Below are 19,687 nucleotides of genomic sequence, written 5' to 3' on the forward strand. Positions count from 1 at the left end.
AGCAAACCAGTTGCCTTGCCATTGGTATCGCATACTCGTTCCCACTCACACGTATTGCGAGGTTAGTATTAGTCACCCACACAAGCTAATTACGAGGTTAGTTAGTATGTTATACTGTGCAGTGACTGGTGTTAAGTACTACTTTACTACTACTTACAGTACACGAATATACTAGCGTCGGACTGTACGCGCACAGAAGCTGACTCCGGGATCTTTCGGAGGGGATCAATGGTTGCAGTTACCGATTATCTGCAAGTGCAAAGAAAATTCCACTGTAGATTGTAGGTCCTAAATATGCAGCTTATAAGTACTGTTCCAGATCACTAGATATTCTGGAATTTAATTGTCTATATCCACTATCCAGTCCAAATTCTGCCAGATTCTTCAAGTTCAAAATTGAAGGAAGCAGACTACACAGACATGACAGAATTAGGAGTCCGACGTCGCGACTAATTCTGCGCATCAGAATAGTATGGTATTTTTAAATAGGCACATTTGATGCTTGTATTTCCTTCTTCAATTTCTTCTAGTTATGTGACGGTAGGCCTATGACATATCTCGTACTTACTGTGAAAGGCCTAGCCAGCTGCAAAGGACGAGGGCGTTTCTGGAAATTCTGGTCTTGAACTACATTTTTTTTCCTTGTTTTTCTCCTTTATTTTCTATATTAATCGACACATTTGCATCCCCCGGTGCATGCAGCCTCTCTATTCTACCCCATCTTTATTTTTGTTTTCACTTTAGACTTAGTTTTAGTTCCTCTTTCCCTTCCCATTATTTTCCTACTCTCTCGATTTCTTTTCCCCTTATTGCTGGGGGATACCAAGGGTGACATGGATAGACAAGCAAACTTACTTGATCGACCCCCCCCCCCCCTTGGCCCCATTGGAAATTATGCGAGTAGTCTTGTCTTGTCTTGGGTTAAGTCGGCATATGCAGACTTGCTGTACTCCGCCAACTTTATCAATTATCAACAGGGGCGGATCCAGCTTTTTATAAAGGGGGGGGTTGGGGTGGTATGCGAGGGAGCGTAGCGACCGAGTCCAAGCGAGCGAGGGGGGAGGGTGTGGGAGGGGGGTGTCCCCCCTCCCACAGTAGGGAAAATTTTTGAAAATCTGTGTGTGAAAATGGCGTTTTCTTGCATAAAATAGAATAAAATAAAATTACAAGTTTAAAAAAAAAGATAAGATTTAAAAAAATGGTCCCCGGATTTTTTTTTGGGGGGGGGGTTGCAACCCCCCCAACCCCCCCCCTCTAGATCCGCTTCTGATCAATTCTCCAATGAACCAGTTTCTAACGTTCTCAACACTGCGTATATTATGCCGGGATATTATGTTGACTGTCAAACAAATATCCAACAAACTATAGTCTCCAACATTGTGTCAATGTTAACTGTCAACAACTCTCCAATAAACTATTCCAATTACGCTGTCCACGTTGTGCCATTGTCCGTTGTTCAACAACTCTCCATCAAACTAGTTTCCAACTTTGTCAACGTTGTGCCATTGTCGACTGTCCAACAAATCTCCAAGAAAATAGTTTCCAACGTTGTTCCTTTGTCGGTTGTTCAGCAACTCTCCATCGAACTAGTTTCCGACGTAGTCAACGCTGTGCCTTTGTTGGCTGTTCAACACCTATCCAATCAAACACGCGGCTCCAACGTTGTGACGTTGTTGGCTGTCCAACAAATCTCCAACACACTAGTTTCCAATGTTGTGCCATTGCCTGTTGTTCAACAACTTTCCAACGTTGCCAACGTTGTGTCATCGTCGACTATCCTACTGATCTCCAATCTACCAGTTTCCAACTTTGTGCCAGTGTCAGTTGTTCAACAACCTCCCATCTAACTAGTTTCCAGCTTTATCAACGTTGTGTCATTGTATACTATCTAACTAATCTCCAATCTACCAAATTCCAACGTTGTGCCATCGTCGACTATCCAACAAATCTCCATCGAACTAGTTTCTAGCTTTGACAACGTTGTGCCATAGTTGGTTGTTCAACAACTTTCCATCGAACTATAGTTTCCAACGTTGCCAACCTTGTGTCATCGTCGACTATCCAACTAATCTCCAACCTACTAGTTTCCATCGTTGTGCCATTGTCGACTGTCCAACAACTCTCCAACTAACAAGTTTCCAACGTTGCCAACGTCGTGTCATTGTTGATTGTTCAACAACTTTCCAGCGAACTAGTTTCCAACGTTGCCAACGTTGTGCCTTTGCTGGCTGTCAACAACTATCCAATCAAACGTGTCTCCAACGTTGTGACATTGTCGACTGTCCAACAACTCTCCAACTTACTAGTCTCCAACGATGTGCCATTGTCGACCGTCCAACAAATCTCCAACAAACTAGTTTCCAACTTTGTCAACGTTGTGCCATTGTCGGTTGTTCAACAACTTTCCAGCGAACTAGTTTCCAACGTTGCCAACGTTGTGCCTTTGCTGGCTGTTCAACAACTATCCAATCAAACGTGTTTCCAACGTTGTGACATTGTCGACTGTCCAACTACTCTCCAACTAACAAGTTTCCAACGTTGCCAACGTCGTGTCATTGTTGATTGTCCATCATCTTTCCATCAAACTAGTTTCCAACGTCGATTCAACGTTAATCCATCAAGTTTTTCCAACGTCCAACGACTTTCAAGTTTCCAACGTGGAGCCAACGTTGGCTTGTTACCTGGGTGGGTTCGAATCGCAGCCATGGCATCTTTTCCTTCAGCAAGAAATTAACCCACATTGTGCTGCACTCGACCCAGGTGAGGTGAATGGGTACCCGGTAGGATTTATTCCTTGAATGCTTTAGCGCCTATATGTCGGATCAGCTACAGCCGGGGTAATAATATGATATCGAGTATCAAGCGCAGTAGAGTATGCAATTATAGTAGCTGTGCTATATAAATGGACCATAATTAAGCCTAGGTAGAGATAACTTTAAGGTTGTTTTTGGCAATTGGACTGAGGACATTAAATGAAACAAATCAATGTAAACAATAATATTATTCCAGACATCTACTCTCCAGTCTTTTTTTTTCACTGCTATTAAGTTTTGTTATTTAATTGATTTGGTCGAACTCGATCGAACGCGAGCGAACAGCTTCACCGACTATACTATCAATATTTTCCAAGATTTTGCATGAAAATTGCAACATTTTGACAGCTTGTATGATTAATTCGTCTTAAGCATGTGATATTCGTTGATATTTCCATCTTATGCCATCCATTTTACCAAATTTGTGATTCAAATCATCAACTTAAGGACCATTTTAGGTGAGAGAATATGTGCTGTCATTCTTGGATTTAGTTGCGCGGAACGTCCCCTTATTTCAACGGGCCGACTCCGGGGACCTATTCATGTTGTTTTATACCTTATATATACACAGGTACTTCTCATCAGTGACTACGAGCGTTCACAGCTGATTGCGTCTACACTTAATTGCATTCCGTCGTGATTGTGCATTCGCTTCTCACGAGGTACTGTTGTTCGGGTTCGAGTATACACGAGTAATTACTGTACGGGGTTTGCTTATCAGGTTTCTCTGATCTTACACTATGTCTAAACTACAAAATTCATCTCTATCTACGAGGCAACCAGGCAGTCTTAGTCAGCTAAAACCCCACAAAGGAATGCAATTATTAAGGAGATCGTTCACCATGATGATTTTTTTTTTGTGTGTGAGGTGAAGAAAGCTGTTACAGAAGCTGTGAAAGATGCTTTGAAAGACGAGACCTTGAAATGGTTACACATCAACTTGATATGTATGAATCTCGAATATTCTCTCTTGAGACAGAGAAAGATTTGAACTCTTCGAAATTGAGAGCGATGGAGAAGAAATTAGCTGAACAGAGTGAGGAGATTTCGGAATCTACAAAACAAGTCTCAAGAAGCCGAGCAATATTCAAGACGGAACTCGATTCGGATTTTTGGCTGCCCGGAATGAGAGAGAGAAAGTACTGACGATATCATTCTTCTTATGGCTAAAGATAAATTGGGAGTGCAAATCAGCATCAACGATGTAGACAGAAGTCATCGGACGGGCCAAGTAAGGAGAGGATCAACACCATCGAATTCGTCCGGATCATTGACGAATAATTCTCAATCTCGTCATCGCCCGATCCTTGTTAAATTCGCAACATACCGCGCTCACCAAGCTGTCATGAGGGCGAGGCGAAAGCTGAAAGATTCTGGTCTCTCAATAGCGGAAGACTTATCTCTTGCAAACTACAAGTTACTGAGAGCAGCTAGGGAATGAAATAATGTCTCTTCCGCTTGGTCGCAAGATGGACGGATTTTCGTAGCCCAGCCAGCAAGTAATGGAAAAACCAATAAGAAGTTGATCAAGTCCGTCGAAGATCTAAAAAAGCTGTAAGAAACATCTTTTCCGTTGATGAATTTATGACTCGTGAATTGTGATGGCATCGTATGTGGTGTATCATTCTAACACAAACAAACACATTGCTTTTTTTTTCTATTGACTTTCATTGTTCGACATTTGTAAATCTAACCTGTTTAAGCAGTTTTTACTAATTTATTTATCTTGGGAACTCCATTTCTTTTAAGCTATATTTGATAGGAAATTTTTAATGCTAAGGTAATATCCATGCGGATTATGTAGGAAGTCTGTAAAATCAAACCAAAGAGGCCTTTTATGAACGCAATGTAAAAATTGGATTCACGTATCATGTGCTCTGGTGCCAGTTAAATTATACGATGATAACACAGAAATGTTCTTGAATTGGGAATGTCCACAGTGTGCAATGAAACATTTACCGTTTTATGGTGAAAGTAAAATTTCTACAAGTGTATCTTATAATCCAAATAAAGAATTACATGGGAATATTGTTAATAATTTTGGGCTGAAATACGACCAGCTTTCAAAGAGTGAAATAAAATGCCTACATATGAATGTGGTCAGTCTTCACAAACATTTTGACGAAATAAAATCAATTTTGTGCAGTAATGATATTCATTTATTAGCTCTGAATGAAACAAGATTAGACGATAGTATCAGTGATGCAAAGATCTATATACCTCAATATTCTATTGTTCGAAATGATCGTGACAGAAAAGGTGGAGGGGTAGCTATCTATGTTCACAATAATTTAATTTTTCATCAATTGAAGCCTGCTTCCCCATATAAGATAGAAACTTTATCACTACAAATTGATTTAAAAAGAGATAAACCGTTCATGTTTGCCACATGGTATCGCCCTCCTAGCTCCACATGTGATAATCCTGATTACTATGAAACTATGTTAACATTTCTTTATGGATTTAATAAACTTATTGTTCTTATGGGAGATATTAGTTTTGATATCTTAAAACAACCACCGACAGGTGGATGTAAACGATACAACCAACTAAATGCTGTTTATGGTCTGGAACAAATAAATACTTCCGAATACACAAGAATATGCAAAGATTATTCAACACTTGTTGATCATATTAAAACGAACTGTGGAGAAAATGTACATTCTTATGGTGTAATTCATAACGGTCTTAGTGACCACTCCATGAGTTTCTTAATTTTGAATGCTCATCAATCAAATGATAACTCTTCTCAGTCTAAGTCTGTCACATTTCGTAAGTCAAAAGGTATAGATTTAAATGTTTTTAAAACAGAAATCAAGGACATTGACTGGTCTGTTGTAAAAGAAATGGACAGTGTGGACGACGCTGTCGATAGATGGCAGGAAATTTTGTTGGGTGTAGTTAATAAATATATGCCAATCAAAACCAAGCGAGTGAGAAAAAACACTCCCCGTGGTTGAACGAACATATTTTTGAATTGATGAAGAAACGAGATAAAATGAAACAAAAGGCAAAAGTTAATGAAAGTGATCTATATTAGAAAAACTATATAGACAGTTGAAAAATAAAGTTACATATGAAAACAGAAAACTTAAAAGAAAATATTTTTGCGATAAGCTGACTGAAACTAAAGACAAAAAGCAAACTTGGCCAACTCTTAAATCTCTCCTACCCAACAAAACTCCCCCGTCATATATTTCGAGTTTGACTCATGATACTTTTGAAACTGCAAATCATTTTAATAGTCATTTTGCCAGTGTTGCCAATGCTTTACATGCAGGTAATGATGTTAATATCTCACAAATGTGTAATGTTGCAAATAATGATATGGGAAACCTGTTGCCTAGTCGTTTTGAAATCAATTTTAAACTATTGACAGTTTCTGAAACAGACGTATTGAAAGAAATACACAGTCTTAAGAATAAGAAATCAGTCGGGCTGGATGGAATCAGTTCTTATGTATTAAAAACTTGTGCAACGGATATTTATCAAATAATTGCATATCTAATTAATAAATCAATAACGGATGGTATTGTTCCTTTCAAATGGAAAATTGCAAAGATTATACCACTGCACAAGAAAGGCGATAAATGTGAACCGGATAATTACAGGCCCATATCGTTATTGCCTTGTGTCTCGAAACTTTTAGAGAAGGTTGTTCAAAAACAATTACTCCGTTACTTGAATGACAATGATTTACTAGTAAACGAACAATCGGGATTCAGGTCGAAGCATTCCACAACTACTGCTCTAATCACGGTGACTGATGAATGCCTTAAAGCGCTGGATCACGGGAAATATACTGGATGTATCTTTGTAGATCTACATAAGGCATTTGATACTGTCGAACACCATGTCCTTATTAAAAAACTCTCTCATATTGGCGTTCAAGGAACAACATTGAAATGGTTCCAGGACTATCTCATAAATAAACGTATTGTAACTTCAATTGGGCAAACATTATCTGATGTATTAACCCTTAATTATGGAGTGCCTCAGGGGTCAATAATAGGCCCGCTGTTGTTCGTGATTTTCATTAACGATTTACCATTGTTTTTTACAAAGTGTAAGTTGCATTTCTATGCCGATGATACGGTTCTGTATTATTCCCATAATGATGTTGATGAGATTCAATCAGTATTAAATGAAGAGTTAGGTAACCTCCAATCTTGGATGAATATAAATAGACTCATGATAAACTCCAGTAAAACAGTGTGTATGTCAATTGGAACAAAGAGTATGCTTTCTAAACGTCATACTCTGAATATCAAGTTAAATTCAACTAGACTAAATCAAGTGACAAGTTTCAAATATCTTGGATTAAATTTGGACCCTGAACTTAAATGGAATATTCATATAGAGCAACTGAACAAAAATATTTGGAAAATTGTTGGCTTTCTAAGGAGACTGAGATATTTTATTAATGAGTCAAATCTAAAATTGATTTATTCTTCTGTGATTTCACCCCATTTCGATTATGCGGACACTGTTTGGCAAAGTACCAATAAAAATTATTTTGACCAACTCCAGAAGCTCCAGAATAGAGCGGGAAGAATTATTCTTCGAGTCAACCCCTATGAAGATAAATCAGTTCATGTCATTCACCATTATGTTGAAGTGGGAAACTCTAAAGTTTCGTCGTAGGAGACACATGTACGCATTATTGTTTAAAACGTTCCATAAGTTAACACCCGATTATATGATTGACAAATTTGTTTTTAACGAAAACCACTATGGACTAAGATCAAATTCAAATCTAATGCTTCCCAAACCAAGAACAAATCAATGTAAAGTACATTCTTATATCGTGGATCTGTATTGTACAATAAATTACCACTCAAGCTACGCCAGCTGGACACACTTAATATATTTAATAAACACGTTCAGAATTTTTTTGACTATTTTGATATTTGAAATCCGCAATCCCTTATTCACTGCCATACGATAGTAATCGGTGTAAATACAGACTAAATTGGGCGTTTAGGTAATCAATAGTTATAGAGGGTGTGTTAAAGGGGAGGGGAGCATTTTCACAATGGGATACTTTTTAACCGTAATTTAGTTTTAGTCTTTGCATTTTTCCTTGTAATGTACTGGATTAAGTATTGTGTATTTACAATGTATATTATTGTTTTTTTAGAATATGTATTTACATTGCAAAGGACCCCATGGAAGAACAGCGGTATTAATACCGCTGAAATGAGCAATCCTCCATATTTTAATTGACGATTTTGCTTTTTCTTTTTGTAATTTGATCATGTATATATTTTGTTTTATATGGAAATAAATACAAACAAACAATTAATATTTACTTATTTCATACGATTTCTCTTTAAAAATTCCCAGCCATAACAAAGGAAATCAGTGATAACATAATCCTATTATTTTCATGCGAATCATTGCTACATTAAAACAACGTTATCATAATTGGCTACGTGTATGGGAGGGGGGGGCAATAGTGCTCGAGAGAGGGTTTTGACCAAGGAAACAGGTTGGAAAGGATGTGGATATTTTCAAATCAATCTTCTCAGCCAAATTCCAGACTCTTCATGGATAACGTCTAATTTATACATATAACTGTTTCCAAGATCTGCTCAAATCATGTTTCACAAACTTGTCAAAACTAAATGTCGCTCACTCAAGCGGAGAGATCTGCCGATAGCCATATCTTCAATCGTTTAAAGAGACCCCCCCCCCCCCCAAAAAAAAAAAATAATAATAATAATAATAAAATAAAATGCCGTGGCCGACTGATATAAGGCGCCTGACTGTACATGGAAAGTCCAGGGTTGATCCCCGGCCACGGCACCTATGCCCATGAGCAAAGCATTCAATCGACGATGATCTTTTATCCCGCATTCAAATCAATGAAAATGATATACCATTCTTGGTAACTAGGTGTGCACTTGTTAAAAAAACTAAAACAAATACCAATATGTAAATCTGGGAAAGAGCTTCAGGATATGACAAATATATCGTAGAAATATTTCAAAGTCAACCCTTCGTTTTTGATACGCTCTTCAATAATTTTGGCATTGTTTTAGATGCTGAAGTCAAGGAACGAATCTTACTTACAAGGTCAGGAATACAAAACTGTATCATCGAGAAAGGTGTTCTTAGACTGCAGATGGATCATTTCTCTTGGTTTAGCTTAGGATTCATCAACAGTTTGCTCTTCAGAGGGAAACAAATGTATTGTTTGCCATTTGCCGAAAAGCCACCACCAGAGGAAAGGGTGCCCGTCATTTTACGTGTACATCTCTATGATGACGTCAAAGGGAACGAAGAGGTATCAATTCTTATGAAAACCGTCATTTCTAAACATTTGACGGTTGGAATCTTTGCAGAACAAACTTAAAAATGAATTATGACAACGGACAATAGTTTTCGTATCTATTTTTCTAAGATGTTACAACATAAGAACAGTTTAGGTGTAATTATGAAATTTTCATTCTATCTCAGACAGTCCGGTCGTATTTGAGTCTAAGTTTTGTCTAAAAGGTTAATCCGATTAAATATTTGGAGAAGCGCAGATTTTAACCATCTCGACCAACATTTTCCATGACTTTATTTTTTTCAAATCTCGCGGACCTCTTGACACGAAATTTGAGAGACCAAGACCAAGAAGGCGATTTATTATTATTATTATTACCATCATTATTTCAAACTGAATTGTTATCAACAGACAAACATACCCAATCCATAGAGCTAATTAATAGCTCCAATGCCCAATCTATCCCGTTATTTGATTGTTTTGATTTTTATGGCAGATGGTAATGAGAAAAGAAAATCGTGTAGGATTTGATGTTATTCATCCTGCAACAGAACTTCCAATCAACGTGACAGAAGAGGACGTCACAATGACCTGTTTCATTAAAGATGATCGTGTTGGAGACGCGGTAAGTTTGAAAATCAAAGGAAATGTTCACTTTATTTTTACATACATATATATATATATATGCAGGGGCGGAAATCTCTCCAAAAAGGTAGGGGGGACAAGAGGCTGGAAAATTTGATAAGCAAAAAAAAAAAAAAAAAAAAAAAAAAAGGTTATCACCCCAAATTTAAGGTGATTTCGACGAAAATTTGACAAACAAAAAGAAATTTTGATTTTGAATGAGTATTTCTTACCATCATAAAAGACCACAAATAGTAGGGGGACATTTGGTATCGTGTCTCCCCTACTATTTTGAGTAGGGGGGACACGTCACCCCTGTCCCCCTGGGATTTCCGCCCATGTATATATGTATATGTATGTATATATATATATATATATATACATCCAAATATATGCATGGTACATGTAAAGCCATTATGTCTTTTACATCTTCAGATACCTGAAGAAGGCCGAACTAAATGGACGAAAGCTTGTACTAGTAAAAGTTGAAGAAATCCAGGCTACGTCTCTAGCTTCAATACTTTTTGAGCTTCTTCGCCAATATATTACTCACTGAAGCACCCACGCAATGTTTAGGTCCTTGCTCATCACAATTATATATACATGCTGTATAAATATGTATATTTAAGGATGATACAGTTGACATAATTCAATTTTCAATTCAATTCTTTTATTTCATTTCCATTCAAAACATAATACAAAGTAATATCAAGCAATACAAATCAAGTACAATTTTACAGAAGGGCATTCTTACTTCGTAAAACTGAAGAAAAAAACAGTATAATATAGAGCATAAATGGAAATGAGGGTGATCCACTAAAAAGCAAAGCTTTAAAGTGTGGATCCCCTTGGAAATGAAGAAATTATAGTTGACTTATTCTTATATGCGTACATGCATGTATTACATGAAAGAAAAAGAGAACAAAATAAATCATATTGATGCAAACATAATTACTGAACAAATGCAAAGAGGTCTTCGTTGTAAAGGATATGTGGCGCAAGACAGAAGAAAAAAAAAGAGAGAGGGGATGACAAGACATAGAAGACAAGACAAAGCAAGAGACAGGACAGTACAAGACAAGTTAACTATTTTTTAAAAAAGGAGGAAAACTAAGAATGGGAAATAGCTGACCATGAACCAGCTCGATCTGGTGAAATAACAAAAAATGATACAACTGGACAATATCAAATGAAAAAATATAAAACAAAAAAAGTGAAAAATGTAAGGATTATAATCAAGATAATGAAGTGTTAGTTCCGTTGCGAAGAATTATAGGAATTAAGCAGGATAAGTTTGAGTTTACGTTTGAATGAATTTAAGGAGACACTGTCTTTAACATTATTAGCTAGTGAGTTCCAGAATTTAGGACCGTTGAATAGGAATGTATTTTTGGCCAGTAAAGTTCTGGAAAGTGGAATGTGAAGTTCGTCAGAGTGTCTCGTGGGGTAGTTATGATAAAATTTATTTTTAGGGAACATAGCATCAAAAATATGGGGAAGTGCATTATTATTATAATTATACATGAAGTGCCCTAACTGTAATAAATACAGGTCTTTGACTTTCAACAGGTTACTTTCTATAAAAAGTGGGTCCGTATGAGAATGGAAACATGCGTTATAAATAATACGAAGTGCTTTCTTTTGCAAAAGCAACAATTTATCTAATAAATATTGATGGGTATCACCAAAAATAAGAATCCCGTAGTTTAAATAAGGCAAGATTAAGGATGAGTAGAGCATGATTAATGATGTGGAGGGATGTGGAGCCGTGATATGTGCAAACGCCGGGATATGTGCAAACAACGGTATATGTGCAAAATTTCGCCGCGATTTGAGCAAACAACGGAATTTGTGCAAACGCCACGCCGGGAAATGTGCAAATCTGTCAAAATTTATCAAGGGCATCTGTGCAAACGTGACGACGGGATATGTGCAAATGAACAATTTTCACGGGAAAAGTGCAAACCTCCGGGATATGTGCAAATCACTGTTTTTATCCACATTAAGGATATTTCTCATGAAATGTTTCATAACATTACTGCTAAAATGAGAAACATGCCTGCATAAGGGAGCATCTACAGCTAGTGTCATCGGCAATGAAACGCTTTTCAGAGAGGCAGTGGGGGGGGGGGGAGCAACAGGCTTAGTGGACATTTGCTCCGGCGACAATTGCTCCGATGGAAAACCTAAAATTTAAGCGAAACATAAAAGCTAACCTCCAAAACTAAATACACCCTAATCGTAATAATGACAATATTCTGAACCAAAAACTCAATCAGAATCCTAACACTAATCCTATGCCTTCTGAGATATTAATTGTCGCAGGAGTATATGTCGTGTCACCTTAAAGGGACATTTAGTACTGTTTCGAACACTGCATGGGGCAATTAATTAAAGGGGGTGGGAGAGGCAAGCATGATTTCCACTGATACACACATTGAACTTGATCTGTTGATTTCATTTCCAGATTTCATCAGAAGTTGTCGAATTTCTTTGAAATTTAATTATAAACCAAAAATGTCTTGATTTCTATGGCATTTGATATTATTTTTTATGAATCTATTCAAACAAGACATTGTTTCCTATCTCTTTTTACACACCCAAAGTGATGTACCGACTCCAGCTTGTGTAATATCAGCCACATGTGTAAAAAAAAAAACACTGTACCCACTAACGTATATAAAAATATTTCCCACACAATCATGTCATACTAGCGCACTTTACCAACAAGAGGCATTAATTTTGAACTATATACCCACAAATGCGATGCACTTTACACTCTAAATGCAATATTCTTAGGTTGCAATTCATACACCTCCTCGATTTTAGAACGAATGTTCCATATGATAAGAATGCAGGGGCTGCGATCCCGCGGGGGGGGGGGCAGGGGGTTCACAGTGCCCCCACTTTTTGAAGCACTAAACAGTTTTTCCTTTTAACCCAAGAACTTTGCCCCTTTCATCTTAGAAGGACCCGTTTTATGTGTTAAAGTGTGCCCCTTTACCTTTTTATAAATATCAGTGCCCATTCTCGTATCAGATAAGTTTCCATTCCTTAAAACCGCACTTTTTATGCCCTATCATTGCCCGTTTTCATTATTTCGCGTTCTTATCCCTTCTAAAGGTGCATATTTAAGTAATAAAATCCTTTTAAAATATTCCTCTCGCCCCTTTAAATTAAGGGGGCAAGTGCCCCCCCCCCCCTCCCTCGGCTCAGATGCCCCTGCATAAAAGAAAGGACGCTAATTGCAAATACATATACCTTATATTAGCAAATTGGACATTTGAACAAACCAAAAGAGAAGGGGCATTTATCAGAATATTCATATGGGGCACTTGATTAAAGGTGAAAATGTACACACTACAGAAGAAGAATTTCACTCTGAAAAGGGGCAACTTAACCCTATCTAGGCCGGGGTATTTTTGGAGTTCATATGGCCGGGGGGGGGGGGGCCTGGGAGCCCCCCCCCCCCCTCCCCTTGAGATCTCGGCCGTCGACCGCGCGATCGCACCGAAAATTGGCACGCATGTTGTCTGGGATATAATCTACAAAATTGTATAGTAATTTATTTCATGCAAATCATTATTGCGTAATTATGCTAATTTATGCGTAATTAGTATTCGAAATCATACTTTTTCCTCTAACTCCATAAATAAAGCTCCAAATGTTCTAATTTTTGGCATAGAAATCCTTTGTGATGTTCTTAGCAAGTTTACATGAATAAAATTGTGATATCAGATCAATTTCATATGTATTATATTGTTTTTTGCAATTTCTTATGTATTTCTTTGTTTTTTTTACCTTTTGTTTTTCATTGTTTTTTCAATGAAATTCGTTGGGGACTCTTCTAAGATCATAAACAACATAAAACACATATATTTAGGCCAGTAAAACTTAAAATAATCATACATTTATGATTTTTGGTTGAAAACACAATTTACATTGACTTTGTACACGAAATCACGTTTTTGAGCAATTTTTGGTCTGACATGCACTTACATAACATTGCGTAACTTTGGAACCGCGTACCTGGGTGAAGCAAAATTGGTCTCAAAAATTGCGCAAGACTTGAAAGTAAAAAGTCAGCGAGCAGCGCGGTAAAAAAAAAATTGCGCGACGAAAATATCGCGCGACTCGTTGAGGGGGGAGAGGGGCCTCCGAGGCCCCCCCCCCCCCCCCCCGGCCTAGATAGGGTTAAGAAATGAACCTCGTTCCATGGACCCCAAAAGTTTTCAAGACCAAGAAAAAGAAAAGAAGAAAAGAAAAGTGGTGAAATATAATAGTGTTCTCTATGTCAAAATCTATCACAAATGTTTCAAAACTAAGTGCCCTTTTTCGCTGTGCCCTCCCCTCCCCCTATCAATTTTGCTCTGCCGACCCATGCTGGTAGTCTCCTTTTCCAGACCCAATGCGACCTTACCCTACAAGATGAAGGTTATTAGTATACTTTTTAATACTCAGTCTTGGCCATATATTCTTCCAAACAACAGGATTATACCTGGACTAGCTAAGCGTAGTCTTTACTCAAAACCCGGTGGTTAAAAAGATAAATAAACTTTAAAACTTAGACCTCACCATCTTCTAAACCATTGCCATGTAATCAAGCATATTGATATAGAGTTATTATTTTCCCAGACCCAGTCATTTTAAAAATAAAATCAAGAATCTTTGAAACTTCAATCCCGTCATCTTCAATACTCAGTGTTCAAAAAAGGCGATAGACGGATTGTAAGCAACTATCGTCCAATTTTACTCCTTAATTCCCTGTCTAAACTTCTTGAAAGATTAATCTATTCTCGTTTGATAAATTTCTTATCTGATAATCATATTTTATGCGATTCCCAATTCGATTTTAGAAAAAAAAAATTCCAGTGTACACGCCTTACTTTCTTTTATTCACAAAGTGGCAAATGCTATTGATAATTATCTGCACACAGTTGGTGTATTCCTGGACCTTTCCAAGGCCTTTGACACGATTAATCATGATATTTTGCTTTATAAGTTATCACATTATGGTGTGCGTGGAAAGGCCTTGGAATGGTTCACGAGTTACCTAACTAACAGAAAACAATTTGTTTCAATAGAAGACCATAAATCTCAAATGAAAACTATTTATTGCGGTGTACCGCAAGGATCACTCCTAGGCCCACTGCTTTTCTTGTTGTATAGTAATGATTTTAATAATTCACCAAATGACCTATCATTTATTCTTTTCGCGGATGACTCGAACCTTTTTTGTCACACCGTAACCCTAATTTACTACTTACCATTTTGAATAGGGAATTGCGGTCTGTTCAGACATGGATTCAAGCAAATAAGTTGTCACTCAATGTAAACAAAACAAATTTTATGTTTTTCAGTAACTCTTTGAATTCCTTGCCGGACCATGTAATTATACAGGGGCGGAAATCTCTCCCAAAAGGTAGGGGGGACACAGGGGCGGATCCAGCCTTCGCCAATAGGAGGGGGGCGGAAATTTGTTTCAGCCATATTTTCCCCAATCGGCAGCTCGAAGATGATTTTTGTTTGTTTCTTTGAAGGAATAGTCCTCATTAGTCACTTCTTAGCTTTATTGTTATAAATTAATATATAATATCATAATCCTTATTTATATGATGCGAGCGCGAAGCGCGAGCTAATTTTTTGGAAATTTTGTGTATTTTTTCCTGAAATTTGAACATTCTGGGCAATGTTTGTTATCCTGAAAAAGATGTGTATGCAACTTGATAATTACTACGAACGCAAAGCGTGAGCAGAAATGAACTGATGGAAGAGATACCTGTTAAAGTAGCATTTAACAATCAAATAATGCGAGCGCGAAGCGCAAGCTAATTCTTTTTTTACATTTCACCCATATAATGGGAATTCTAAGCACTTTTTGTAACTCAAGCAGAATAGGTATATAAGTAAACAATTGATGCGAGCGCGAAGCGCGAGCGGAAAATTTCGAGATTTAGTCCTATATTTACTGAACGAGACACTATTCATGTTTTGTAAATCATGAAAAGGATGAGTATTAATAATGCAAGCGCAAAGCGCGAGCAGAAAATTTTTATATACGTTTTGAACTGGTACCTGTTGAAAAGGTAACTGTTATTAGGACTGCTTGCACTTAGCCATGAAGGCGTGACATATTTCAACAATCAAAAGATGCGAGCGCGAAGCGCAAGCTGAACAATTTTGAACTTTCTAAAGAAAGAATGGAAAATTTTAATTATTTTTTTTAAATCGTGTACAGGATAGCTATATAATTTAATAATTGATGCGAGCGCGAAGAGCGAGCAGAAGAAAAAAAATCGAGATTTAGACCTAAAAATGGGCCACTCCGTTCATGTTTTGTAAATAATGAAAAGGATGAGTAATATGGGGTCTTCCTACATTATGCGAGCACAAAGCGCGAGCAGAAAAATTGTGATATTCTGATCTGAAACTGGATAATGATTTAAATAGAGAACAAGTTGAGTATCTGAATAAACATGCGCGCGCGTGTTTCATATTTAGACCTAGAATCTAGGCATTCTAAATACATCTTTAATCATGAAAATCATGAAACTTTGATATTCCGATCTGAAAAAAAGAGTCAATTTCAGCTTTATATTTCAAGCACTTTGTAGAAAAATTGTAAGGTGGATATGGATCGCACTTAAAAAAGAGCTGATATTTTCATTATTATTACTCTGAGTTTTGACATAGGACCGGGACATCCTTACGACATGTCATCATATGAAAATGATGACTATTCCTCTTGCTAAGCGAGATGAAACAAAAGGGACAATTTGATTATCAAATTAATATCATATTTATTAATGCCTAATGAGGGCGCGAAATCTGATGATATTATGGCATAAAAACTGGACATTTCACTTTTGTAATTATGAATAGGATGCATCAGTTAAAGTATTTTTAACCATTAATGCGAGCGCAAATTGCGAGCTAAAATTTTTGATAAACTGTCACGAAAAGGGGTTTTAAGTAGTTTGTTGTATAATCAATATTGAAACATATATAACTCGCCAATCAAAATGCGAGCGTGCAGCGCGCTAGCTGATACGTCTTAACAATCAGACCTGAAAAGGGATATTTTGAAAACTTTATGAAATACACGAAAATAATAGGTACCTGATAAATGAAAATTTGCGAGCGCACAGCGCAAGCAGCAAATGTTAATATTCAGACCATAAAACTGACATTTTTACAGAGCACTTTTTAAAAATCAATTTGTAAATCACACAAAATAATGAAAGTTCGATTTCCGAGGTGAAATATGTTTTGTATATTGACTTCCAAACTTGACATTCGAGCTCCATATTGAACAAGATATGTAAATCACCTAACAGGCAATGCGAGCGCGAAGCGCGAGCGAAAATTTTATATAGTGGCACGAAAGATTCTTTTTATTTTCCAAGTCTTCCCCTCATCTTATTTTATTTACTCGTCGTCCTTCTCTTCTTTTTCTCCTCTCCTTTCCCTCCTTTATTCCTTCTTTCTTTCCCTTTTTACTTTTTTTGCTCCGCCAAAAGGGGAGGGGGGGGGCCCTCGGCCCCCTGGTCCGCCTACGGGGACAAGGGGCGGGAAAATTCGACAAGCAAAAAAAAGGTTATCATCCCAAAAGTAAGGTCATCTCGTCCCAACTTGTCCCAAAATACATGTTTTATTTAGATTTAGAATGATGTATTTCTTACCATCATAAAAGACCAAAAATAGTAGGGGGGACATTTGATATTGTGTCCCCCCTACTATTTTGAGTAGGGGGGACACGTCCCCCCTGTCCCCCCTGGGATTTCCGCCCATGTAATTATAAACAATGTTAATTTGCAACAAGTTAATTCCATCAAATTTCTCGGCCTTTACATTGATCATGAATTATCATGGAAATGTCAAATTGATTATATATGTAAGTTATTTTCTCGTAACACTGGCATTTTGAATAAACTAAAATATTTTTTTCCTCATCACATTTTAAAAACATTATATTCTACACTTGTTTTATCCCATATGAATTATGGAATATTGGCCTGGGGTAATTGCAATACAACCTTAATTGATAAATTATTCACGATACAAAAACGAGCAATTAGGGTGGTTAATGAAGTTGGATTTTATTCCCATACAAACCCAATAAAGTACTCAAAATTTCTGATATATATGCATTTCAAGTTGGTATATTTATGTTTCAGCTTTCAAGAGGTGAATTGCCTGATACATTTTTTTCTATGTTTCAAAGGAACAATCTAATCCACACATATCCCACCCGGCTAAGTGACTCATATCACCTTCCACGTACTCGCACTCTCCTTGCTCAAAGAACAATCGCATTTGAAGGGCCCAGGTTTTGGAACGATCTTCCCGATGATATGGTACATAGTGCCTCACTTAATATATTCAAACGTAAATTGAAAGCGATGCTTATCAATTCTTATAATTTCCCTTTGTAAACTTTTATATTCACGTACTTTTTTAATACGCTCTGGTCGAGTAATGAGTAATAAATAATATTCATAGAGTGGCGGACTCTTTTTTTATTTATTTGTTTTATTATTATTTTTTGTATTCCTTACACAATCGTCACATTTTGGCATTGTTATAATCAATTTACTTACCCGTCCTCTCCTCATTAAGACCAATTTTTTTTTCTGGATTCTGCAGACTTAACAAGCCATGCTTTATTATGCAGGTTCCATCATATTTCACTCTTTTAAATTGTCTTTAATTCCAAATCGCTATTTTCTTTAATTTGAATTAATTGTTATGCATTGTCTGATTTGTATTCTCATAAGTTTTCTGATATTGTTTTCACAATTTTGTTTGTACTTGTGAAATATGTAAAATAAAGTCAAATCAAATCAAATCAAATACTAAGACCCTGTTAATGTAGCACATGGGTATACAGCGTAATTATACAGTGGGTGTACAGTGTAGTTTTTTGATAAATGGGTATGGAGTAAAGGCTATGCTATAGGTACCCGTGCTTTGTTAAAGACTATCAGTTTGGAAGATGATGGGGTCTTAGTATTTAATTTTTTTTTAATCACCAGGTTTGGAGTAAAGACTACACTCTATCCATTTTTTCCCACAGAGATGAGACGGTGGGGTCGTCAAATTGAAGATCTCCTATTTTTTCAATAACAGCGTCTGGGGTAAAGACTGTGCTCTTATATCCATGCTTTCTTACAGGGTCTTATTTTTGAAAACTGTTAACCTTATGTCGCTGGTTCGAATCCGGCTCGGTGGATGTGTTTTTTGGGGCGCAAATATTCACTACTGAATGACACGCGCCGTATAAGCTAAAACAACAACAACAACAACTTATTCCATAGGAATTAGACGGTGAGGTATTAAATTTGATTTTTTTTTGTTATTGATACAACAAGGTCTAGGGTAAAGACTACATTCTATATTCATTTCTACAAGATCTTAATTTGGTAGACGGTGAGGTCATGCATTTTTTTTTTTTTTTTTTTTTTGAATGGCTATGCCCCTTATGTATGCTTTTGTACAGGATCTTAGTTCAGAAGGATCTTCAAATTATTAAATGACCGGGTCTGGGGCATTAAAAGACTACACTCTACATCCATGTTATTCCAAACGATAGCGGGTCTTCAATTTAAGGTTGGTGCCCCCCCCCCCTGCCTCTCTGAAAAGCGTTTCATTGCCGATGTCACTGTAGCTTTCTCATTTTTAACAGTAATTTTATGAAACATTTCATGAGAAATAGCCTTTATATGGATAAATGCAGTGATTTGCACATATCCCGGAGGTTTGCACTTTTCCCGTGAAAATTGTTCATTTGCACATTTCCCGGCGTGGCGTTTGCACAAATTCCGTTGTTTGCCCAAATCCCGGCGAAATTTTGCACATATACCGTTGTTCGCACATATCCCGGAGTTTGCACATATCACGGCTCCACAAGGGAGGGAATGCTAAATTTTAGCCTATTAATAATACCTATATTTCGTGAAATTATTTTGGATATATT

This window comes from Lytechinus pictus, chromosome 8 (assembly GCF_037042905.1).
Source record: "Lytechinus pictus isolate F3 Inbred chromosome 8, Lp3.0, whole genome shotgun sequence".
Lineage (NCBI taxonomy): Eukaryota > Metazoa > Echinodermata > Echinoidea > Temnopleuroida > Toxopneustidae > Lytechinus > Lytechinus pictus.